At 43.6% G+C, this 26,606-nt stretch overlaps 1 long non-coding RNA gene across 1 annotated transcript in view; it reads left to right on the top strand.

The window, feature by feature from the left end:
* The window catches only part of LOC120616519 (uncharacterized), a 64,159-nt gene that overhangs the window by 1,566 nt on the left and 35,987 nt on the right, over window positions 1–26,606 (top strand). Inside the window, exon 2 of the long non-coding RNA XR_005656612.1 lies at window positions 9,817–9,928. This is a non-coding gene — a long non-coding RNA (uncharacterized LOC120616519). The remainder of the gene's footprint in view (window positions 1–9,816; window positions 9,929–26,606) is intronic.

The raw sequence follows: 26,606 nt of genomic DNA, 5'->3' as shown, positions 1-26,606 counted from the left end.
TGAGAGGGACCAAAATTTGCCACCTCTAAATATACCTTTTGGGATGTTGATTTTAAGCTGGTTATTTTTAAGAAACAAAAGCCTCAGAACATTTGACCCTTACCTACCTAAAGGAATTCAGATAGAAAAACTTGCTTCAGGAAGGAAACCCTAGCGTGTTCACCTAAAGCATATATGAATTAAATGTGGCAGACTGGGAGAAATCTAGCCAAGCCTGTTTTTGGACTCCCCACTGTGTCCCTTTGTTTCTGGGTGGCCCAGCAAGAATTTGTTTACCACATGTTTGCTCTTTCTCAACTACCTGTGAATTACCTGCTTTTCCTTTGAAATCTTAAACCCCCGACTCCCTGTCCTTAGTCCAGAATGGCCTATAAACCTCAACTAGTGAACTCTCATATGTAATAAATTTGGACATTTTTCTCCTGTTAATCTGTCTCATGTTAATCTATTAGTCCAGCCAGAAGAACTTAGACAAATGGGAGTGGAAAGAAATATTTTACACTCCCACACTCTTTATCTTCTGTCTGCGGGTAAGGGGGAGGAGTGGTCTCGGACTAGGTGACACCATCCATCACATTTTTACCACACTGGGTTCTTGCTTCCATGTTCCTGAAAACTGAATGACTCAGCTGAAGACCCAGCAAGCCCCTCACGACTTTCTTTCCTCCATAGCTTTGTTATTCATTGGCTTAGCCACTAACATGTGATGCCCTTTGTTATTACATTTTTCACTAGAAAGTAATGCCTGGCATTTTATTTATTTTCCTTAGGATCTCAGGCATACAGAATTGAATTATATACTCCTCAATTCATGGCACACTGTTATCCTTTGTCCATTTTGAGTCTTTTTGTTTTATTTTGTTATTTCCTCTAGGGTTATAGTCAAACCTTATTGCTATATGTCAATTCTAGTTCATTACTCCTGGCTGTTGCATAGTTTTCTATTAAAAGCGTACACCACAAGTACTTCACCAGTCTCCTGAGACTAGACATTGGGTGGCCCCTGAATGCCTTGCTTCCATAAACAGTGCTATATCACACATCTTTTCAAGTATGTCCACGTGTTCTTGTACAAGAATTTCTCTGACATAGTTAGATAAATAGATAAATGATAGATGACGATGTAGGGAGAGAGAGAGAGAGAGATAGAGAGAGAGAGAGAGAGAGAGAGAGATGATAGATAGATAGATAGATAGATAGATAGATAGATAGATAGATAGATGATGGATAGATAGGAGATTTCTGATTCTAGGATATTTGTGTGATGTCTTTTTCTAAAAACTGCTGCTTTGTGTGGCGGAATGGCTTCATCGGTTTCCTCCCACCAGGAGTGCATAAGAGCCCCTTTCCCAACATCTGCCAGTACTTATTAATATCTAACTAATTTTTGTCAAACTGGTAGGTTAAAGCAGTACTCCATTTCTGTCTAATCGAGCATCTCATCATGTTGTTTTGCCATTTGTGAATTGCCCAGCTGTCTCATTTGCCCTTCTTTTCTTTTAGGTTTCTGATATTTTTCTATCTGGTTTGCATTTTGTTCCTTACATGTTGATATCCTTACATATTAAAATGTTGATCCTTTATCAAATGTAGATGTTTTAAGTCATCCCCTCATCTTGTCACCCACTCACTTATTAACCTCATTTATGGTCTCCTTTTTGTTATTATTAATAGCTTTATTGAGACATAATTTACATACCATAAAATTCACCTGTTTAAAGATATAATTCAGTGATTTATAGTATATTTACAGAGTGTGTAACCAGCACCATAATCTAATTTTAGAACATTCTTATTACTCTATTAGCAGTCATTTCAATATCCTTCAATATCCCCCTCCCCCGCTCTAGGCAAGCACTAACCTACTTTCTATATATAGTTTCCTATTTCTGGAAATTTTATATAAATGTGATTATACAATATGTGGTTTGTTGCAACTGGCTTCTTCACTTAGCTTAATGTTTTGGAGGTTTATCCACATTATGTCATGCATCACTAGTGTGTTCCTTTCTATTGCCCAATAATATTCCGTCATGTTGATATACAGCATTTTGTTTTTTCATTCATCAGTTGATGGAAGTTTGGGTTGTTTCTACTTTTTGGCTACTGTGAATAATGCTTCTATGAGCATTCATGTGTAAGTTTTTGTGTGAACATATATTTTTATTTCTCTTGGATATATACCTAGAAGTAGAATTGCTGGATCATGTGGTATCTCTGTTTAAACTTTTGAGGAACTTCCAGACTGTTTTCCAAAGCAGCTGCAACATTTTATAATCCTACCAGCAGTGCATGAGGGTTCTAATTTCTCTACATCCTCACCAACACTTATTGTCTGTTTTTTTATCGCCATCCTAGCAGGTGTGAAATTGTAGCTCATTGTGGTTTTGATGTGTACTTCCCTGATGGTTAATGGTGTTGAGCATCTTTTCACGGACTTAGTCATTCGTATATCTTCTTTAGAGAAATGTCAATTCAGGTCTATTTTTTAAATGAGATGTTTAGTCTTTTGTTATTGAGTTGTAAGAGTTCTTTATAGATTCTTGATACACGTTCTTTATCAGATACATGACTTGCAAACAGTTTCCCCTGTTCTGTGAGTTGCCTTTTTATTTTCTTGATGGTGTTCTTTAAAGCAAAAATTTTCAATCTTGTTGAGATCCAAATGACCAATCTTCTCTTTTATTTCTTCTGCTTTTGGTGTCATATCTAAGAAATCCTTGCCTGACCCAAGGTCCTGAAGAGTTACTCCTGTGTTTTCATCTATGAGCTTTATTGTTTAACTCTTACACAAAAATTTGTTTCTGTATTTTCTCTTACTGACTTTATTATATCATCTTTTACATTTACATCTTTAACCCAATTGGATTTTGTTTTTATTACTATAGCTTTGCTATATGTCTTAACGTGTACTTTTTCTTTTTCAAGCTCTTCTTAGCTGGTCATGGACTTGTCTTGTAAACGTTTTAAAATCTGTTTGGAAAGTTCATAAAAAGTCCTCCTAAAATTTTTATTGGAATTAATTGAAATCACAGCTTGATATGGGAAGAATTGATACCTTTAAATGTCAAGTCATCTCACCCACGGGAATGGTCTTATCTCTCCATTTATTCATGTATTTTATGTATTATAATTGAGTTTTAAAATTTATGCATTTTATGTATTTTAATTGAGTTTTAAAATTTTCCCCACAGGGCTCTTATGCATTCTTTATTAAGATAATTCCTAGATTCAATAACATTACTATTATAAATGGTATCTTATTTTGTTACATTGATGCCTGTTATACTGTTAAATATTTTTCTCTCCCTTTCTTTTTTGGTTGGTTACTACTGGTGTGGAGAAATGCAATTGTTTTCAGATTGGTCTTATATCCTTTCTGAATTCCTATCCATTCTCATAGTTTTTCTGTGGATTCCCTTGAGAGTTCTATATAAATAATTACACTAGTTGCAAACATTGATAACTTTTGTCTCTTTCCTTCCAATTTCATATTTGTTTTCTTTCTGATTATCTTGTAGTGGCTACTACTTCTATCATTCTATTACATGGTGGTGGTAAAAGCAGGCATTCTTGTCTGTTCCATTTCTTAAGGAGAATTGATATAGTTTATTAAGTGCGTTGTTAGCTACAGGTTTGTAGATGACAACCTTTATCAAGTAAAGGAAGTCCCTTTTCTTTGGATCTGAGATACCAAGGAAAATAAACAAAATCCCATGTATTACTTTCTAATGAAAAATTTAATAGCAAAAGTTTATCATGTGTGGTGGCTAAACCAATGGATAATCAAGCTGTGAAGAAAATGTGGTGGGGAAGACAGGGGCTTGGTCCCCTAATTCTACTTTTCCAAGAATTGTATTTTTTGTTTTCTTTTGGTTTTCTTGTAATCATGAATTAGTCATTGAACCTTGTCAAATGTTCTTTCTGTATGTGGTGAGATGATCATGTGATTTCCCCATCCTGATTTTCCATGTGTTATTGGGTATATAATATTAGCTATTGTACCAACTTCAACATTTCAATGGCTTATACAAATACAGCTTTTAATTTATCACTCATGACACAGTCCAAGGGTGTTGGCAAGATAGTGGGCTCTTCTTCACTTAGTCATTTGGGAGCTGAGGCTCTTTCTAGCCAGTTGATTCCCCATCCATTAGGATCTGAATCCTTCAATAATAGGTCCTTTATGTTGGCCAGAGATGACAAATGTCACTTCTACTGGCATTCTATTGGCAAGGACCAGTCACATAGTCTCACCTAGTTGTGAGGTGGCTGGGAGATGTCATGGTGTTCCCAGGAGGCGGAGAAGGGAGAGACAGTGAGCAGTGGTAACCCTTTTCGTAATGCATTAATGGAGTGATATACACTGAAAGATTTTCTGACTTTGAACCATTTTTTATTACATTATCATGATGCATTCTTAATACACTTTTGGATTTGATTAGATACTATTTTATTTAGGTGTTTTACATCCATGTTTATAAGTGAAACTGGCCTGTATTTTGATTTTCTGAAAAGTCCATATTCCAAATTTCCAAATTATAGTAACCTTAAGTTGGCAATGTCTTCTTTTTTTCTATTTTCTTAAGTGACACATTTAAGGTAGAGACTGTCTGTTCCTTAGAGATTGGTAGAATGCAGTGGTAAAGCTATCTGGGCCTGAGACTTTATGAGGAAGTGGTTTTAAAAATTATTTCATTTTCTTAAATGACTTTTCACATTTTCTATCATTTTTGTGCCAATTTTGGCAATTTTTCTAGAAGTTTATTCATTCCATCTATGTTTTTAAAATGTAGTGTCATATAATTACTTACATTATTCTTTTATAAGTTTTAAAATGTCTGCTGTATTTGTAATTTCCTCTTTTTTTCTGTAGTCTCCCCCCCCCCCACCCCCATCTTCTATCAGTTATTCTTGATCAATCTTCCTAGAGATATGTCTGTTTTCAGAGAAATACTTTTGGTTTTGTTAACCACCTTTACTTTTTGTTCAATATATCTTCTATTTCATTGGCTCTGTCCTTATATTTGTTATCTCATTTGCCTTGTTTTTCTGGCTACATGCTGCTTATAACAGATTCAAACAACAGAGACACTCATGGAGTGAGACGAGAAAGCCCCTCCTGTCCCCTAAAATTCCACTCTTTACTGGCAACCACGGTTACCAGATTAGTGTGTTTTTCTGCACCCTTTTCTCTGCTTTTACATTTTTCTACAATTTTCTACAATTTCTAAACTAGGTAGAGCATGGGTCTCTTTCTGTGGTGTACGCATATGCATACACAAATCCATTAAAATGGAACATCATACTTTACTTATCCATCTTTCTATTAATAGCCATTAGGTTGAAAGTCTTGGGTTTGTTAATAGTGGCATTTAATTCATTCATATTATTTTGATCACTGATAAGTGTGGCTTTATTCCTGCCATCTTGTTTCGCCATATATTCATCATGAATTCTTTCTTTTTTCTTTTTTCTTATGCCTTTTTCTAGATTTATCAAGGTGTCTTTGTCTCTATTCTTTCCTTCCTTTTTATTTAGTGAATTGGAATTCTGTATCTTACTACGATCTCTCATTAAATTCTTAAGCATAGATAAACTTATATTTTCCTACAAATGCCAAAAATCAATCAGAATCTCTAATGTCTTTCCAGACATGAGACACTTTTTAGCATGTTTTTAATTATCTTCTCCTCCCCCACATTTCCCCCACAGGCACATACACACATGGGTATCTGCCCAGGAATTGTTGAAATAATCTGGAAGCTTTCTATTATTATTAACTCTTTACACTTCAAAATTGTCTTCTTTTTCTATTTTATAAATGTTAACAGTTGCATCAATCTATAATCTATTTGTGCAGTTGCCTATCACACCAGGATAGGAGGGCTTAAACATGTGTTTCTTTTAGAGTTTTCATTGACTTACTCAAAATTTGTAGTGATTTGTATCTCATGAGTAATGCTTCCCTGGGTCTCTGATTTCTCAAAAGTATACTGTGGAATGCAGGCTATTTTGATCCTCATTTGACCTTTGCTGGCATAAAAACATTCTGAAATATTTGCAAACGCTAAAGTCATTTCCTCGTGTTTTACTGAGTTTACTTTAGCTCGGTTAAACCAAGTGCAGTATCAGTTTGTGTAAACTTACCACAAACCGAAGGTTCATGTAATGGCCCTGCAAAATATCTTACAATAAAAAGCTTAACATTTTAACATTTTTCTTTATTCTTAGCATTTGAGGGTGAAGTAGAATGGGCACTCTCATAGTAAAACTGCCTTGGTTGGTGCTTATCAGAAGCTTTTTAAAGTGTCCATACCTTTTATCCCATTAGTTCTACTTCCAGGAATATATCCTAAGACACGATTCCCATGAGCAGTCACTTCAGGTGGTGCAGAGTAATTCTATATGGAACACATTTGCAGCATCGTCTAACCCTGACTCACATGGTGAGAAGTTATTCCCCTGCTCGATTTCTTTTCAATCCTCTGAGCAAGGGAAGGAGAAGAATCTCAGCTTGGTGCTCATATGTCTTTAACACGTCTCTAAACCTTCCTAATCTCTCTTTTGATATAAAAGAATGAGCCAGGGAATAGCAGTATTTAAACTATATTTTCACCATGCTGTTTCGTTTTCCACTGTATTTATTTTTACAATTGCTTCATTCATGACATATGATGCTGGTTTTCCATTTACAATAGTAAGTAAGGTTTGTACATTTACTTAAGGGCAAAAATGAGTTGATTTAAAGAGAAATGTTAAGTACAGTGCAGACGGTATATAATTATGGCGAAGTAGTAATGGTGATGAATAGATGACTGAAAAGTGCAAAACAAGACCCTAAGGAATAATCAGAGCTCAGACACAGATTTTCATTGGAGATGTTCTTATATTTGGAGCTGTTCCTCCCAGTGGGACTTCTACAATTATAAATTTAGAAACCACTAGGTTGTCCCCCAATAATGAATTCCTTAAGTGATTTTGAAACTTTTCTAGGATGGAATACTGCCAACTATTAAAAATTATATTTAATGACATGGAAAAATTATATACTGCTAGATAGAACAAAACTGGTTGCAGAGAAAAATAAACACAGTATCCTAATATTGTTAGAAAGAAAGTATAGATTTAGATATAGATACACACACACACACACACACACACACACGCACGCACACACTAAAATTATTAGAAAAAAGATTGGAAGAAAATATTTCCAAATAAGTTATCTCTGGATGGTTGGGACTACAGGGGATTTTTGTGTTTTCCAATAATAAACATATGTTGCTTTTGTCACCAGAAAAACGATACATACATACATACGTATATCTATGTTTAGATATAGATAAAATACCAGACTACCTGGTATTTTGCCATCTTCAGGCACTCCTGGGTCCTTATGTGCTCCTAGAATCAGGTTAAGTTTGAGGCCTGCTGCAAAGTCACCTGGGGCTGGGGTGGGGGAGTAGTGTCCTCAAGACCTCCTTGTCACCCCACAGTACACTCCAAAGTCTTGGTGGGTGTATAGTTATACTTTGGGGGGAATAGAGAGAATATAGCTAAAATTCTTCGGAATCATTTTTATTGCCTTTTCTCACGGCCCTATTAGGCAGGAGCAAATTAGGACCCCACTTTTTCAGTAGGTCTGCATCACTAAAAAGAAATGAAGTAGATGATAAGAGGATATCCTAGCTTCTCATTTATTCTCTTTCTTTAATTTCTGCATTATTCTACTGACCACAAAATTTCTACACATCGGATTTAATTGTTCTTATGCATCACCTGAGTTGGAGATGTGTGTGTGTTTAAATTTGGACGCCTCATTTCCAGGATTACGAAATCTCTTTGTGCAAAGCCAAATGCTTGGTAGAAATAATTGCTCCCTTTTGCATGGTAGAAATTTCCTGGCTGTCGTTACTTCTTAGAGCTTCTTCCTGGAAGCCCCCGGACTCCTTCATGGGAATGGAGTTGGCAGGTCCCCATTAAGTGAGTGGAGGAGTGATCGTACTGCCCTGGTGAGAGCTGCTTCCTCCCACAATGGGTGCTGGGCTCTGCCCAGGGTGAGCTGCCCTGGTCCTGAGACAGAGAGAGGCCTGCTGTGGCATTCCACTAACATCTGCCAGGTTGCAGCTGACCTTTGAATGGCCGACTCCTGCCCTCCTGGGGTCCTCCGACTCCTTTCCACCCCCACTGCCACTGCTGTGGTTCAAGCTCTCACCCATCCCTTGCCTGGATAACAAAATGACATCTGCCTGGCCCCTGCCTCCCCTTCCCCTTACCTCTAGTCTTTTTGTTTATTAGCAGAGGTCAGTGTATGAATTAGTCCCCTATTGCTGCTGTAACAGCAAAGAAGGCCTTTCTAGCTTCTAGAGGCTTCCTGCATTCCTTGGTTCATAGCTGCTTCCTCATATTCTAAACCAATAAGTCTTTCTCATGCTGCGTCATGCTGAAACTCCTCTTCTGTACTTGGCCTCCTTCTGCCTCCCTCTTATAAAGACACTTGTGATTACATCCAGAACAATCTCCCCATCTCAGGATTCTTAACTTAATTGTATCTGTGAAGTCCATTTTGCCATGTAAAGGAACATATTCACAGCTTCCAGAAATTCAGACATCATCTTTGGCCGGGCGACACATAATGTAATCTTTTGAAAACACACAAATTCATCCACGTTATACCTCTGTCTAGGACCCTTGCGTTGCGCTCCAATTCTCAGAGGCCCTTTGTGTCTGGGAGGACCAAGCAAAGAAGGACTGCCCACACTCCTTCTCCAGCTCCTCCTGCCTCTCCTCTCCCCACTCCACCTCTGGCTTGTGTTCAAGATCCAGTCTTTGCACACAGTGTGTTTTTTGCCAAGGACGCTTCTACACACACTCCCTCTCCAGCCTTCCCAAGGCTCCAAACAAGGTCAAGTCTCCCTGGGATGCCCTCGGAGGGACCTGTACCACTCTGCTTTCACACTTACCACAGGTTAACGGCTTTGCATTTATTTAGGTGATCGTTTGATCAATATGTGCAGGCAACGACCATGTCTGTCTTTTGCCCATCACTGCATCCCAGCACAGTGCTTGGCTTGTGGTAGATGGTTAGTAAGTACTTGGGAAACCTGGGAATATGAATGAATAGATGGATGGATGGATGGATGGATGGATGGATGGATGATGTTAACAGCATTGTCATCATTCTCTAGCTCTTTTATTCTGTTTTTGCGTCTGCACAGCCTTTATCACCTCTTCTAGCATCACCTCCCCCCACCAGAACAGAAGCTCCGTGAGAGCAGGGACTTTGTCTTTTAGGCTCATGCCTCTATTCCCAGGTCCTAGAGCAGCATCTGGTCTAGAACAGGCACTCGATAAATATTTGGAGAATGAATGACCTCAGAGTCTCTCTCAGAGTTTTCATATCTGACCTCCCTTTGAAATCAGGTTTTATCAAGTTCTGCATTTTAATTATCCAACCTAGCTCAATAATCAGACCAACTGACAGAGACCTTCTAAAATAGTCACCTGTTTTTCTGAGGGTTAAATGCGTTAATAAGTGAAAATCGTTTAGAGCAGTGTCTGGCACATGGTGAGTCCTGTGTAAAAGTTTGCTGTTGTTTTTGTCAAGAAATACTTGAGCCCTTGATAGTTTAGAATTTTCACTGACGAAGTCTGTTGCAACTCTGCAGTGGGGTCCCAAACGTGGAACTGAGTGAGTTCTCCTGGTTCTTGCACCAGGTTGAGTCTTCCAGCTGTCTGAGGACAGGCCCAGGCCAGGGGCTTTAAGTGGACGATTTGAGCCATAACTTGTGCTTTTCCTTGTTTTGCCTGCAGATGGCAGCATGCCCTGGACTTCTCTGCACGGCAGGCCAACCTAGGGCTGGACAGCAGGGGAACAAGAAAATGGACTCCCTTCTCCTAGAGACATGAATGCCACCAGCCGTGGGTGAGTTTAGAACTTGACCAGCATTTTTCTCTTATTTGTTCCAAATTATTTGTATTTTTTAAATATAGAAATTGGTGTAAGTCACACGTGTTGAATTTGGGGTAGTTTGTTGATTTTTAGTTTGTTTACAAAAACAAAAAACAATAGCAGTGAAACCAGAAGTATTGCTAGAATGTGGCAGAGGGGATGGGGGCAAGAGGGTGATCCTCTGCACTCTGAGTGTGGCGTCCCTTCCTGCCTGCACCCTGGGCCCATCCCCTTTGTCATCCAGGGAGGCAGTATCCACCCAGAATTGTTCCCTTTAATTCATCACATGTGTGTAAGCGGGGCGTGTGAGGTGTTCTTTGCAGGGACCTGGTGGACTTCTTCCAGGTGCTCACAGGGTGGCCTGTTCATGTCCCGCCAGGGAGCTGCCCCCGGCCCAGCAGAGCCCAGGTGCTCACCCAGACCCTGCGGCTCCCTTGCTGGGCTTCTCCCACTGCTCCTCCCTTCTTCCCACAGCTGGTGATTTCATAGCTCCACCTTACTGATCGTAAAACTGTTTGTGCTGTAGTCACAGCAGTGAAGTAGAGATTGTTTACGTTCTATTTCAGCCCCAGTTATTAGCTCTACCCTTAACAGACAATAATTCTGTTTTACATTCGAGCAAAAAGATACTTTCGGTCCTTAACACTAAGGGCACCTACACCACTTCTTGACATTCTAGCGAGGGGTCTAGCGAAGGACCTCCCTGATTTTCAGCACCTATGAGGTTTGGTGATATCCTTCCGCTGGCCTGCAACCCCTTTGGGGCCCCTGCCTGATAAAGATTCTGTGACACCTTTCCTCATTGTCACGTCACAGGTCTTTCTTCACAGGGAACTTGTCCTTCACCCCAACCTGTGCCAGTTTCACCCTAACCTTCGTGCGTCAAGCCCTATGCTACACAGTTTACATCTCATTCAGTCCCCACAAAAACCTGGTCAAATAGATGATATTATTCCTTTGTTACAAATGTGGAAATCAAGGCTCAGAGATTAAATTACTTCCAGAGCTAAGATGTAGCAAGCCAAAGTGGCAGCCCCAGGTCTCTTATCAGAGAGTGAGGCTGGCCACCCATGGGTAGATGAGTCACACTCGCTCTTGGTCTCGACAACCTGAGAAAGAGACAAAGTGAAATTAATGGGAAACAAACACACAACCCCCAGACAGCCCCTGGCTCCAAATTTAATATCCTAACTTTACATGATGCTATTTTATCTTCTTTATTTCATGTAGCTTGAATTGTTGGCACACATTGGTAAAATTTGTCTGTATTACTGTTTGCCTCATGCCCATTATTACCTGCATCATCATGTGGACCCGTTGATGCAAGGTGGCTTTGTTGTTCATTCGAAAGACCTATAACCTCTACAAATTGGAAAAGTTCGATTTGAAAATTTCGAAAAGTGCCGAGGGGGTTCATGACCCGTTTGAGGACGCACACACTGACAAACTCTGAGCTCCCTGAACGTGACTTTGATACAGCCTAGTTCTGGTAACTGATGCCACCTGAGTCTAAATGGTCAAAATCGGTTATTTTATAAACCACGTCACTTGTAAATGCCTGTTAATATCTGAATGTTTTAAAATATTTCAGTTACAACTGCGGACAGTGAAAGAAAACCTGTCCTTTGTCCTGGGGGACATCTTCTTGAGCACTGCTTTGGAGCACTTCTCTGGTCAACTCAGGACAAATAGCCTCCAGAACACATTAACTGCGGATGTTTCCAACTGACAAACTTCCACAGCAGCCACTCCCACAAACTTGTGATTGTCACTAATGTGATTGTGGGATATTTTTTCCTTGTCCTTTTTTTTTTTTTAAATAGCTTTATTATAATTCTTATACCGTATAATTTGCCCATTTAAAATATATGCTTCAGTGGTTTTTAGGGTATTCACAGAGTTGTGCATCTATCACCAGAGTCAGTTTTAGAACATTTTTATTACTCCAAAAAGAAACTCCATACCCCTAAATTATCAACCCCCCAGGCTCCCCGTTTTCCCCAGCCCTAGGCAACCGCTCATCTACTTTCTGTGTCTTTAGATTCATCTGTCCTGGATATCATATAAATAGAACCGTATGACATGTAGCCTTTTGTGCCTGGCTTCTTTCACTTAGCGTAATGTTTTCAAGGTTTATCCATGTCGTAGCCTGGGTCAGTACTCCATTCCTTTTCATTGCTGAATAATATTCCACTATATGAATATACCACATTATGTTTATTCATTTATCATTTGATGGGCATTTGAGTTGTTTCCCTGTTTTCGCTACTATGAATAATGCTGCTATGAACATTTTTGTGTATAGGATTTTATGTAGACTGTGATTGTGTTTTGTGACTCTATTGTAATGAGCAAGTCCTGTTTTTCGAAATCTGAGAGAGAAAGAGAACTAAGTTGATGTTTGAAATTTAAAGGGACAGTTTCTTTGTGTAGATGTAGAGTTGCATTCAAAAAGATTAATATGAGGTTATAATCAAAAGGTATTAGATCTAATTCTTTTCCATATCACTTGAGTTTTCTAAGTTCTGTCTTTTAATATTCTTCTTTAAAAAAGCACAAGAAAGGAATATGTGTTGGTCCTAGGTCTCACTTGAAATAATGTGGAATTAGTTTGGTTGGAGGGTTGTGCAAGGATTTTTTATCAGATGTATTTAGCAGGTGGGTGGGAGAAGTAGAGGCATGGACCAGAGAGAGGAACAAGGCAGGAAGGAGATCTTGGTGACATGGGAACTCCATTTGCTGTTGGGTCACCTTCCCGGTGGCCCACTCTCGTGGCCAGAGGGCACTGGCCAGTAATATTTAGTGTGGCTACTGCTTGCCATCTGGGTGGTGTGCTTCACAGCCGTGTCTCTCTGTGTCTGGTTTCCCTCTCCTTCTCACTCATGAAGCTCTGATGTTGGGCTATTGATTTTCAGTAAAAACAGGTGTTAGGAAGACCCCACTGAAGGACAAATCGGCCCCTGAGGGACTGTGATAGTCCTAAAAACATTTCTGGGCTGTTTGTTGTGTTTTTTTCTTAAACACCAGTTAACAGTTTTCAGTTTAACTGTGTTTTCCTTCCTGAAATCTTTAAGTGAGGCTGGTTCTTGTGATTTATTCTGTGCATTGTTTTTAGGGCGTTCCTCTACTTGTCAAGTCTGGTTTAGAGATAGAGATGATTTTTTTTTTTCACACAGACCAAGCCCACAGATAGGAGTGATTTGAATTCATCTCCAATTTATTTCTATATCTTACTTTTCCCTCCCTTGGGAACTAGAGGAAATATCTGGGGGCATTTTCAAGTGAGTCCATCAACAGGAATTTTTGTAGATTAAGGGCTGGTGTGGGGAACATCACAGGAGATGAGACAGTTGCCCTCAAGGATGCCACGTTCTGGTTGGAGAGTCAAAACTTGGTTCCTGCCTGTTAACATGCAATTCATACATCCCCGAGTGCCCAGTCAAGCCTAAGTCAAGGAAGAGACCTGCCCCTGGGGCTTTAGTAAACTCAGATGGGAGGAAAGAAGGTGGCAGTTCCGGGCACACAGGTGGGAAGGAGGAGGAGTGCTGGAGGAGTCCGGAGGGATCACACCAGGTCGGTTGTGTTGACCCGATTTTGGTGGTAGTAGGAATTTGAATGTAATATCATAAAGAATGGAAGTAAAGTGTTCTGAACAGGAAGACAAGCTTCTTGTTTAAAGGAAGGATTTTTAGTTCCATTTTACACATGAGAAAAGCTGTGCTTTTCAAGTATTGTCTTTCAAATAATTCTCCAAGGTCACACAGCTGGCGGAGGTTGGATCTGCCAGACCCCAGAGTCGCACGAATATTTGCCCTGCACTACCTGCATGGCATAGGTTGGTCCTGAGATCAGCAAGGCTTCACCCAGCTCTGACCTCGTGTGACCCTGTGAGTCTACACAGGACTGTGGGTAAGTCACTTCCCAGCCTGTCTGAGGCCCTAGGAAAACAGGGGCAGGAACCCAGCCAGGCCCCCGTGATCTGCACAGCAACAGTCTGGACAAGTCCCAAGTGCTGCAGACTGTCGAGTTTTGGAGCTGCAGGTCCCCGCACAAGTCTTCCTTCCAAAGTGGGAGCCGCAGGGCTGATCTGATCAGGGCAGGGTGACAGACAGCACAGCTGCAGCCACAGCACAAGCTGACTCTTGTTACTGCCCTAATCCTCCAGCACGGGCGGGCTAGAGAATGTGGGGACTTGGTTTTCACTAAAGTTTTCCATTCATTCCTTTGTTCACTCCTTCACAGAGTTTCCAGCAAATAGTTGAGCACTGAAAATGCACCAGGCACTGCTCTGGGCTGTGGACTTACAGCAACAAACCAAACAGCCCGAGTCCCTGCCCTCATGGAGCTTCCTAGGGCCCCATCAGGGAAGCTCAATGCTTAACATGGTGTCAGGGAGCAGAGGGTGCTCTGGGGAAGAGTGAAGCTGGGAGAGGGCACGGAGTGACAGGGCCGTCCAAGAAGACTTCTCTGGGATAAGAAGTGGATATTTGAGCGGAAACCTGGTGAAGCCAGGGAGCAAGCGATGGGATTGTCTGTGTTCCAGGCAGAGGAAACGGCCTGTTCATAGCCCTGGGATGGGATTGTCTGGGGAGCAACAAGGAGGCCCGTGGTGGTCCAGTGGTGGTCCAGGAGCTGAGGCCACAGAGGGAGGCAGGCCTGGCCACCCTAGGGGACAGAGTTTTGTTCTTGGCTGAACACTGAGGTGTATTGGAGGTGTGTTTCTGGTTGGCCTCTAAATCTGCAGCCCTCACTGAGATCCTTTAGATCTACTCAATATCCTTCCGCACATGCTGTCCTTTTTCTGGCGATACTAGCCACCATCGGTCCCACTGTCTGCAGCTGTGAGCTCTGTTCCTGCAGGGCTTTTCCAGGCGGGGAGGAGGACAAACACATTCAGGACTGAATGAGACCAGCTTGGTAGGAAAATAAAATGTTTTTAAGGTTACAAAAGATATGGTCAGATATTATGCTAAATGTTTACATTTGGTCAGAGGGGTTCCACTTTGATACAAATGGGCCTTTTGTCTTCATTGTCCCCTCCCCTAGGAGCCAGGAGACTGGATTCTCCTCCCTCACCTGCAAGCTGAGAGCCTAAGCTGGCCACCCTTGCTTGACCTTTCTGGTCTCCCCTGCAGCACTTGGCTAGTTGTAGCATTCCTGTCCGAAGGGAGGGGGTGGAAAAAAGTGGCTTATTGTGGGTCTTCTCCATCTTGGAGGTTTGTGGTTCTGTGAACAGTTTCCACAGAATATTCTTAAGGGAATTAGGAATATTCTTTAAGTCATGTCCAGGGAGTTGTGATTTATATTTGTATTATGCAGCATACACACACATCCTTTTTTTTTTGCTTTCAAGACACTTTTACATCTCTCCTTGATCTTTATAAAGTAACTCTATGTCACAGTGGTTAACAGCTTGGAAAAATAGACGTGGCGCTCAGAGCCAGGTCCACCTTTACTAACCGTTAGTGTGACTGTGGGCATGTCCCCTGCCTCCCCTGTTCCTCCATCTGCTTCCTCATGCGAAAATGGGCGTGAAAACAATACCCACCTCACAGGGTACTCTGAGGATAAAAGTGCTGATGCATCCAGCACAGGGCCTGGTTCCAAGTAAAACTTCAGTGAATGTCAGCTACGGTGATGATTACATGTAGCTATTCCCCTTTAACAGGAAGGAAAGCCGAGACCAGGGAGTTTAAGTGACTCGCTTAAGGTCATGTGGAGAGTTAGAGGAAAAGCCGGAAATAGGAGCCTGGACTCAAGGGGTCCCAGGCCAGGGCTCTGTCCCTGGAATTCATTTTGGTCTCCAGGAGAAAATGTGAATATTCTATCTGAGTCAATTCTATCGGAGTCTGACTCTGGATCCTGGGCACTAAGACCTCCCCAGGGAGGGGCATCCGTGGAAGCCAAGGACAGGGAGCCTTGCTTTTTGTTTTCTGAGCGGCAGAACGGCCGGGGGTGGTGCGCTTCCAGGACTCCTCTCCTCGCCTTTGCCTGGTGCTTCCTGGATCCTGCAGTATCCCCACCCTCCTTCCCATCCTCACCTCCAACCCGAGCATCACAGAGACTGAGCCTGGGATGACGAGGGGGCTAGGACAGGCATGCGGGTGTCATGTGGGCGCTCTAGAACTCTCCATCTTTTCCCAAAGCTGGGCCCTCACTCCTGTGGAAAGTAGGCGTGAGGCCCTTTGGAAAAAGAGACCTGACTTTTGCCCTATGGGGCAGGGGCAGCAGATGCCCTCTTTCCAGCTGCCCTGGTCATCTGTCACTGAGGACTGTTCCCACTGGTCTTAGATACACAGTGATGCCCTTGCTCCTGGCTCCCCAGAGGGTCTTCCGTGACATGGACAGCACTTAGACCTTTGCCCGAGGCAAGACAGCACAGTGGGGAAGTCCACAGCAGGCGGGTTGGGGGCCCAGCTCCGCTCATTTGTGCATGTGTAGGGGGCGGGGTGGGTGGCCAGTGGTGTGCTTGGGAAATTATCCAGCCTGTTCAAGTCTCAGTTTCTACATCTATAAAATGGGAACAAGTATACCTACCTCACAGATTTGAAAATTAAAAATAACCTGTGTGAACTGCTTAGCATGTGCATGGCCCATAGTAGCTATTTTTATCGTCCTTGTCATTGCTATTAAGCATATCAGTGGGCCCCATCAGTCTGTGGGTGGACACAGCTTACATGTGCATCTGCCTTGACATAGCACTCTAAAATCACTGAGCCAAAGAACTCAACCCTCTCTGTGCTATGCTGTTATTTACAGTCATTTCTGTTATTCAGGGTGGATGATTAAGCTTCTGCTGATGTGTGATGCCATGCCGTTTATTTACCTGCTTTTTTTTCCTGTTCAGTTTAGTGTTCTTGAAAGAAAATATAGTCATATAGCTAAAATAGGAAGTTAACTATACTAAAAGTTTTACATACATTATCTTTTTTAACTTAGATAACAAGCAAATGAAGAGACAGGGGTTAAATGATGGCTGGGGCTGCACTGTTTTTATGCAGCAGACCTGGCCCTCACAGATCCAGCTCCACGCTCAGCCCTGTGCTACCTCCCTACACCAGGCACCGGTTGACCTGGTGGCCTTGAGAGATCAAGTAGCCTGGTCCATCCCCCAGTCTCCTTTCTGGACTGAGCTATATGTCACAGAAGAGAGAGTCTGTCTTACTTTAGAAGATTTCCTGAGATACTAGGGGACCTCTTTAGTAGCCATTTCAGGGTCTGCAGTGACAATTGCTTCTTCCTTAATCCTCTTGCAGTGTCCTCCGAGGCCAGCAGTCCATCCTTGAGAATAGTTAGGGACACATTTCGAGAGTGTGCTTAGTCCTCAGGTAGACACAGGCCAGTGACGTTCCACTGAAGTGCATGTGGTGGGGCCTTCTGCCATTCTGACTGTGGTGTGTGGTGTCCAGCACAACTGAAGCCAGACGTCATCCCCACCTGCCCTCCGACCGAGTTGCTTCTTCCTCACAGGTCTGCATCCACCTGGCTCTGGGAACAGAGGAAGTAGTCTGTGGGCCACCCGGATTGCTTGCCTGAGTGGCCTTTTTATGCTTGGTCTGCAGTCCCTGGGGTGACAGGTGACATGTAGGGGTGGGTCTGCTCTAGCTATAGTAGCCACTGAAGGTTATCTAGGGGTCTTGAAGCTTAAGAACTAACATACTCTCTAGGGGTGCCTTCATTCGCAGGTATTTATTCAGCACCTACTGTGTGCTTTCAGAGGCCATGTGAAAAAGACCTCAGATGTGAGGTGGCGTAGGGCTGCCTCCAGGCCAGCAGGAAGGGCCGCCAGTGGCCACCAGGGAGCTCCGCTGCTCTCAGGACAGGAGGCTGGCCGAGGGGCTGGGCTGCCTGTGTTGCTGTTTATCTGAGTAGCTTCCATGACAACCACGAGATAAATACCTGAGGTTTAGCAAAGCCTAGAGCAAGATTAGGTGTCTGGCTAGGGTGGGGCCTGTACTGTGATTTGGAGACCTTTAAGTGACTAGAATCTTCTGGGTGGCCTACTCAATATGCTTAATTAGTTTGTTAATTAATTTATTTATGTCCCATCCTATTCCAAAGTAGCTTCATTCAGCAGGTGTCTTAAAGGGAAGACATGTCCTAAGCTGGCTCTGAGTAAAATGTTGAAGTTTAGACCCTATGTGGGTCCTTTACCAGCTGCCAGCTCAGCTTGGTGCTCCCAGGGTTGGCTGCCCAGGAAACACAGCCCTCGCTGCCAAAGCTGGTTTGCAGCCTTTCTGTGATCACCTCCTGGTCCCCGTGCAACAAGTGGCCCCCAACACCTTCCTGTCTTGAGGCAAATCATGTGATTTAAGAGAAGCAAATTTGACCTCAATTACTAGGTGCAAATATCAGTCACTGGGAGTAACCAGGAGGCCAGCATCCCTGGTCGTTTCAGCCTCCGGTGTTAAATATTAAGAGTGCACTGTTCAGAGTGTGATAAAGGCTGTCTCTCACAGTTTATGATTTCCAGTAAACCAGAGGGCTTCAAGGAAGGGCCAGGGGCAGGTGAGAGACTCCAGATCTGGCCCTCCCTCTGCTGAGTTGGCAGAGCAGTTTCTGCGGGAGCGGCAGGGGCAGGAACAGAGCTCAATGCGGGCGCCATTCTGCCGCAGAGCCAGGGAGCCACGCTGCCCGCTGCCCACCGCCCATCGTGTGAGGCAAGTGCACCCAGCCAGGCAGCTACATGCACTCTTGGGATGGCGTTATGGGAAAAGGAAGACATCTGTCCTCAATGCTGGCCACTCTGCCTGCTTGCTGCTGCTGGGTGCCAGGCCAGCCAGGAGCCCTGAGCACATTCCTGTCAGTCTGGATGATGGTCACTGGAGCTGCGCTCACAAAAAGCTTGGAGGAGCGCTTCCAGCACCTGTGGCCCACAGACACATGGCCGCGGTTCCTTAGCATCTGGCTGCAAGGAGGCCATAGGTGGCCAGTGTATCCTACTTGGCCTAGGAAGGGAACTGAGGCCCCCCTCCCACCCTCTGATGCCGTGAGGGAGGTCTTTCTGACTTTCTCTGGAGCACCTAATCCAACAGCAAAAGAAGAAGACGTGCGTCCAATTGGATCAGAATGCAGCAACAGTACCACACGTTCACTTAACAGATATTTAATGAACACTTTGCTGTGCAACACACTCTATGCTAGATGCCTGGCATACAGCCGTGAACAGACAAGGTCCCTGCTCAAGGGGCGCTGACAGTCTAGTGGCGGAGATAGAAAATAATTAAACAAACACATACATAAAATGTTAATGCTGGTAATAAGTGCTGTGTAGCAAATTAAAATACACTGAAATGTAAACAAGTGACTGAGCGACTACTTTGGGTTGCGTGGTCAGGGACAGCCTCTGAGGAAAGTGGCATTTAAGAGGACATTTGAAAAAGAAAAAAATTGAGAAAAGAGCAGGTGAACAGTCATAAGGTTACCTGTCCTGACTGCTGTTAGGGCAGTAGAGCCAAGGTAACAAGAGGAGAGGAAGAATGTTCTAGAATATAGCTTGGTTAACTTGACGCTTTAGGATTTGTAACACTTCTTATCTTCTGAATTATGCCCTAAACACTCATTCACTAGATCTCTGCTGAGTGTCCTCTGTGTGCCAGCAGACTCTGCCAGACGGTGGTGGAACCAAGATGAGTATGTCAGGGTCTCTTCTTCAGACGTGTTCAATCTGTCGAAAGAATTAGGCCAGGACATTAAGACGATGTGGTAAGCGCTGTGCGTGAGAGAATCAAAGAGGACTGATGGGAGCGGACAGAGGGGCTTCCCACCCGCCCCCGTACCCCCCGTGAGCATTGAGGGGAGGAGACACTGTCCAGTAAGGCTATCCCAAGGGCATGACACCTGAGGGATCTTGGAGGAGGAGGCGAGATTAGCCAGACAAAGAAGAGAGCGTGTGTGTTCCAGGCAGAGAGAGTGGCCTGTGCAAAGGCCTGGAGGGATGGTAAGCAAATGTGAGAAGGAGGCTGGAGGTGGAACGGTAGCATAGAATGCTCCACCCTGGAGCCTGTACCAGAAGCTCGAGAATAGCTTGTGGAGTTAAGACAGATTCATAAGGGGTCAAGCCGACAGCAGGCAAAGATTTGGAGTTCAGGATGCTGAAGTTCAGGAGCTCAGACCACTCTCTGGCCTCCCTTCGCACCTGGCGTCACCCCCGTGGCAGGACTACCCCACTCCACACAGCAGTTTCCCAAATCAGAATAGAAGATTCCCCTGAACCAGGCAGCGAGATGCAGCATGGAAGTATTTGAACATCCATGTGCACATGTTTGACAACTTGGTTTTGGAGGGACTGGGCACTGAGGTAAAACCTGTTGGTCTAGAATAACAACAAGGTTTTGCATTTGGGACAGGAAGGTCTTTGCAAGTCTCACGAGGCTGTAAATTGCAAAGGTGCTGTTATCATGTCCCAGGAAATGCATAATTTGATCATAAAGTAGTACAGACCTGTATTCATTCCAGCCTGCTGGGGAACATACAGCTTTCCCCCCTTTCCTCTTATCTTCTCCCCTTATTTTGTTTTTCTCTCTCATCCCTAGCTCACGGAGTCCCTGGTTACCTTTTTACATACTCATTACTCCCTCAAAACCCTCCAATATAGGTAACAGAACTGGAGTTCTTGGAAGTCACCTCAGCCATTTGTGACCTGTTGGAAACCAGGAAGTAAGCAATAAGTGAAAAAGGCAGCCAGAAAGAGAGTGAGACAGGGGAGAAAAGATCAAAGTCCAAAATTAATTAACATTTATTGAGGACTCGTGGACTTGCTATGTTCAAGGCACTGTGCTAAGCTCATCACATTATTTTGTTTGAAGTTCCCCAAAGCCCTTCTGTTTGCACCTCCAGATCTGCTGTCTACCCACTCCACCTGCTCTGTGCCCCGGGAGGCGGACCTGTGCGCACTGCATCACCATCTACCTCGCCTCTGGCTTCTGGCTGGGTTTGGCCAGTAGGAATACTGGCAGGAGACTAGTGGACACAAATTTTTTTCCCCTGTGTCCCCATTGGGTCACTACAGGCCAACTGCATCCTCCACTAGAGCCCACAGCTCCTGCCAGACACCTATTCCGACAGCTGCTATCTCTGGATTCCCTTACCTCTTCCCATCCTTCCCAGCTTCATCTAACAGCTCCCTGCCGTCGCTAGCCCTTAAGTGCTTGACTGTCTCTTGTTGGTTTCCTTAAACCCTGTTTATGGCAAATATGATAAACTTTATGAGGTAAGCACTGTAATGTCCCTGTTGTAAGACAGGGAACCCGAGGCTCAGAGAAGTCTAATAACGTGTCCAAGGGCACACGGCTGGTTCATGGTAGAACTAGGACTCAAATCCAGGTGTTCCTGATACATGTGACTAAGCACGTGCATGTATAGTCATTATATCACATTGCTTCCCGCACACTAAAGACCACCTCCCCGGACTCCACTAAATATCCACTTGCTCTTGTATTTTGTTTCCCAATCCACAACCATGTAAAAGGAGCAAAAATTAAAAGTGGGTGCTAAAGGCAGGCTTTCGAATAAAGTGTGAGAAGTGACTGGTGACAGTCTGAGATGGAGAAAAGGCGTAGTAATTACTAAAAATAGGAATAAGAATTCAAGAAGCCCTCAGAGCCCACCTTGCTCTGTCTTCTGTGCATCCTGGGGGTGGCGGTGACATCACAGCCCTCTGGAAACCGTATTCGCCAAAAGAATTAACTCGGGCTTGCCTGAATCTCCCGACACCGGTCCTTATTTTAATGGCCAGTTTTCATGCTTAGTTTGTGACAACCCAAGCACAGAGAAGAGGTTCTTTTTAGTTCTGAAACTGCTGATTCAGTTTGCATGAGGATTTTACTTTTTAAGGAAGTTTCAAAAACACCTAAAATTTAATTGTAACCCTAGTTTTGCTAGAGAATCCCTGGGTGCAGAATTTTCTCCATTTCCCAAAATTTGTAGAAGCTGACATCACTTGAGGTTGGAGGGAGACTGTGGGTAGAAAGGCCAGGAGTCACTCAACAGGCAGAAGCGCCTTCACCCTGGGAATCTGCCCGTGCAGCTGTATGGAGGCTGTTACCAAGACAGTCAGCTCTTGACCGTCCTCTTGGTGGCATGTCTGGCCAGCCCTTCAAGCTCTTAGCTAGAGGAGACCATGAGAGGGCTACTTTACATTTATTTGATTATTAGCAACTTTGACCCTTTTAAAATCTTTACCACTTGTATTTCTTTTGATAATTCTGTTCTCATGTATGTTAGAACTGCTAGTTGCTTTCCAATGTCCATTCCCCCTTCTTTCTTAGTTACAAACCCAGTTTTTAGCTGAGCCCTGAGTTGCTACCCAACTCAAAAATGATGTTTCCCAGGCTCCCTCACAGCTAGGTATGGCCATGTGACTGAGGTCTGGCCAGTGAGGTGTAAGTAGAAGTATCATGTGGGACTTCCAACAAGTTCCCGTAAAAGGGGAGGGTGTGCCCTTCTACCCTTTCTCCTTTCCTCCATCCTGCTTCCTTAAATAAAGGCATGATGACTAGAGCTGTAGCAACCAATATGAAAGCTTTACCCTAGAGATGGGACAGAATCAACTGGAAGAAGCCTAGCTCTCTAGTGACTCTTGGAGCCACCATATAACCCCTGGACTGACAACCTCTGGACTTTTTTTTTTTCTTAATGTGAGAGAGAAGTAAACTTCCATCTTGTTTAAGCCATGGTCGTTTTCTGTTGTATGTAACTGAACCAAATTTTAACTAACACAAAATGCTCTGTTTTTCTTCTGGAGCATTTTTTAAAAATTACTCATCTGTGTTTTTTACGTATAAATGATATTACTCTCTGTAAATGTTGTAAATATTCTCCCCATTTTTTCTCGCCTTTTGATTTTGTTTATGAATTTTGTTTTTAAAGGATAGGTGTTTATGTTTAATGTTGTTAAAATTGCCAGACTTTAAATATGCTACTCACTCTTGTATTCGAAGTCTTTCTCTATTAAGCTCAGATAAATAGTCACCATTATTTTTTCTAGTTTTATTTTTTTTTTATGAGTTCACTGTTTCTGTTTAGCATTTTAGTTCATTGGTGAGTGCTGTTGCTGAGTTTTGAATCTTTTGTAGGTCATGCGTTTCTAGCCCTAACTACTCTCTTGAGCTGTAGGACAGGAGCCAGCGTCATCTCGAATTTACACCACCTGCCCGGGCCTGAGCCTCACGAAGGCCAGCACGCTCAGCACAAGTAGCCCCTCCTGCTCTGGTCACCTGCCCACTACCCAGAATAACCCTCTGGGCCTCCAGAACTTCTATCTGCCTTCTGTGTTCATCTCCATTCCAACTTATCTCTAATTCCTATTTACCTAGACCAGGCCATTGACAGACTTCCCAATTCTCCTGGAAGCTTTTTGTTATTTTTCTTTTCTCTAGAAAGGCAATATGAAGGATTTTTATACTTTTTCTCAAGTAGACATGGAGCTTTTTAAATTAACATTCTGTTTTCTGATAAGAGAAACGAACCATCTAAAAACTTGGAAAATGCAGAAAAGCAAAATAAAAATGAAAGCCAGAATCTCTCTTATTACTACAACTTTGTCAATCCACATCAGGTAAAAAAATGAAAGCCCTTCCACCCAAAGAAGTGACCTCTAGAAACAGTTGATGTGTCTTCTTCCCAATTAATTTATGCAAACAAATGCAAACTATATGCATAACTTTGTTCATGAAAACTGGATCATGTTATATACTTTGGCAACTCGCTTTTTACAAATAGCAATAAATTGTGTACCTCTTTATAACACAGTACAGAGATCTACTGCATTCTTTTCAGAGGTTACATGGTATTATTCCACTGCATGGATGTACATTGTTTCATCTTTCCTGCTGCAGATGAACATAGAGCTTTCCAATGTTCCGCTAATATGTATGAGGCTACTATACACATCCTCATCCTTATACTTTTATGCATTTGTGCTAGTGTTTCTATAAGATTTCTAAGATGGGGACTGTTGAGTTAAATTGTAAAGGCTGCCAGTTGCCTCTTGTCAAAACCTTGTACCGATAAATGCAGCGTCCTTTTAAGTGAACTCTTTACCACCCATTCCCTCTCCACTGGTTCATTCCTCACTCTGCTGCTGGGTTACTTTTATAAATTCAGATATGATCATGGCTTCCCCTGTTTAATGGCTCCTCACTGCCAGCAAGACAGAGTTCAGACACTGGGCATTCATCCAGGATCCTTCTCAGGCAGTTTGGGTCCTCTGGGAAGCAGATACCAGGATGGAATTTGAAGTGCAGATTTGTTGGGGGTGGGGGTGATGATGCTTGTGAAAGATAAAGGGAAAGGAGCAGGAGTAAGGAGGGAGAAGGCTGCCTTCAGACTGCAGTCGAGATGGAACTCTTGAAAAAGAGAGGCGGAAGAAAGGAGAATTGGTAAGGAAGACCCTTCTACTGTGATGCAGCTTTGAGAACGCCTCATCCAGCCCAGTGGGAGCTCCAGCACAAACGTTGCCTGTTACAGGAGTCCCACATTGGGCAGAAATGGACAGGCCTTAGCACTCCTGCTATAATCTGCCATTGGCTGGGAGCTTCCCAGGAGGCAGTGTGACCTTGACTTGAGTAGTACGGCAGAGGCTGTCACTCCGTGCAGTGGGCTCTCTGAATGGCACTTGTCCATGGCTATCATAAACTGCAGTCTGCCTTTTATGTTCTCCTTCTCTGCTCCCGGACCCCCTGCCCTGATGCCACTGGCCCGACTACATGCCATGCCCCACACGACCAACTGACCAGACCACCTCCTGCCTCAACTCTGACCTTTCTCACTCAATTCTTTCTGTCTGGAATGCCGCTCCTTCCCAACTGTACCCATCAAAATCCTAAGACATCTTCAAAGCCCATCTCAAGTGTCACCTCTCTGGGTCAGCTTCCCTGATCCCACCATGCAGAATGAATTACTCCTTGCTCCTGTGGTGCTGTTTGTAGATTAGCCTTCCCAGGTTGGAGTACTCTTAACTGCTCTTTTCTCAGATTCTTGTCCTCTCAAACCTCAAAACCTAGCCCAGTGTAGGTACGCAGTAAGTGTGGCCTGAACCATTTCCCTGCTCTCTCAGAGCACCTTGAGGTTGCTGAACTCCGACTCCTGCAGTAGTTGGAAGCACCCAGTCCACAGTCAATAGATGTTTGATGAATTGTCTGGGACCTCCTATGGGTGGAGCGAGGTAGGCAGAAAGGTGCCGGGGAGAGTGTATACTGTCATTGGGGATCACTTAGTTTGGTACCCAGTCAAAGTTTTAAGACTAGAGCGTGTCTTCCTCTGTTTATGTTTTTCTTCATGATTTGGAAAGACCCCAAAGGTTTTTTTTTTTTTTTAAGTCATCATTTTAATTGCCCCTGGTCAACATATGGGAACTTTGGGGGTGGGGGTGCTTCCCTTTTTCAGCCACATTTTTATGAGTTGGGATTTTGCAGTTCTTCATCACTCATTCTCCTTATGGGTGTAAGAAGAGCCATTACGATCCCTGGGGTGAGATCTCCAGGTCAGATGCGTAATCATTTTCTGATGGGGTGTTCATGGAGTGGCAGGAGTTAGGAGGGATGGAAATATTTTTCCTCTTCCTCTTTCTCACACCTACCAGTGTAAGAACTTCCCTGGGAGGGAACCTGTGGGAAGTGGCAGAGGGTTTCCTGGGCGGGCATAGTAGGGCTGACATCAGGGCTTGGTGGGGATGAGGGTGGGTGGTAGAGAGAACAGAGGGGAAGAACCACTGGCCCAGTCTCTCCACTCTCCTTTAGACGTCTCTTGGCCACTGTCCCTCAGCTGAAGGAGACTAGCACTGGGGTGGCCACACCCTCCACTCTCCCCTCAACCTTTTCAAGCTGTTGGCCCTCAGGGAAGACCCTGTGGCCTCAGGGCCCTGTGCCTCTGCCTTCTCTATGAGGATGTTCAGTGCTAGTGGAAGAAGGGAGGTCCCAGGCTGAGGCCTTGGCTGTTGGTGCTAGCCTGGCGATGGGTAGGGATTCTTAGACACGGTGTAGTGTCAGGAAGCCTGTCGTAGGTCCACAAGCTCGTCTTCGAGGTAGCGAACCTACCTTCTGCCCTCAAGTTTTATCAAATTGTGCATTTGGTGGAGGCCTTACTCTCATCAGATTATTATTTTTTTTTACCCGAACAGTCTATGATCCAAACCACTGCTTTAACCCAAAGAAGAATAGTCTTTCTAATACAGAAAAGGTTATTTTCCTACCAGAGCCAGATGCTAATTGGATGGCCGGCACTGAGTAACGGAGATCCCAGGGTAATTCCACAAAGAAGCCCAGCTCGTCACCTTCACATTGTTATTGTCCCCAGGAACTTTGCATTCCTCCTGTAATATTGTGGTTTAGAGACCATATGGATTCAGTTGGCATGGATCCAGAGAGCTGAACCCCTGAAAGTTGGACCAAGTGGTTGACACCCCCCTCTCCAAGGAGGACAACCCAGAGACAGACCAGACCCTGAAGGTGTGTGGAACAGGAGTAAGGAGCTGTGCTGCCCCTGGTGAACATGGAATATCTATGAGAATAGAACATTCCTAGGCTTTTAAGTAAATTCCAGCATAGTCATTCTAGAAACCCCTAAATACCAAGTTCTGGGTAGATTCTGGTCTCCATTTCAGGAAGACAGCTCTGATATTCCCAGAAACTGTCGGGAGTGTATGGTGCTC

Source organism: Pteropus medius, unplaced genomic scaffold (genome assembly GCF_902729225.1).
Source record: "Pteropus medius unplaced genomic scaffold, Ma_sr-lr_union100, whole genome shotgun sequence".
NCBI lineage: Eukaryota > Metazoa > Chordata > Mammalia > Chiroptera > Pteropodidae > Pteropus > Pteropus medius.
The sequence above is the reverse complement of the archived record's forward strand: the minus strand, read 5'-3'. Positions and strand labels throughout refer to the sequence as shown.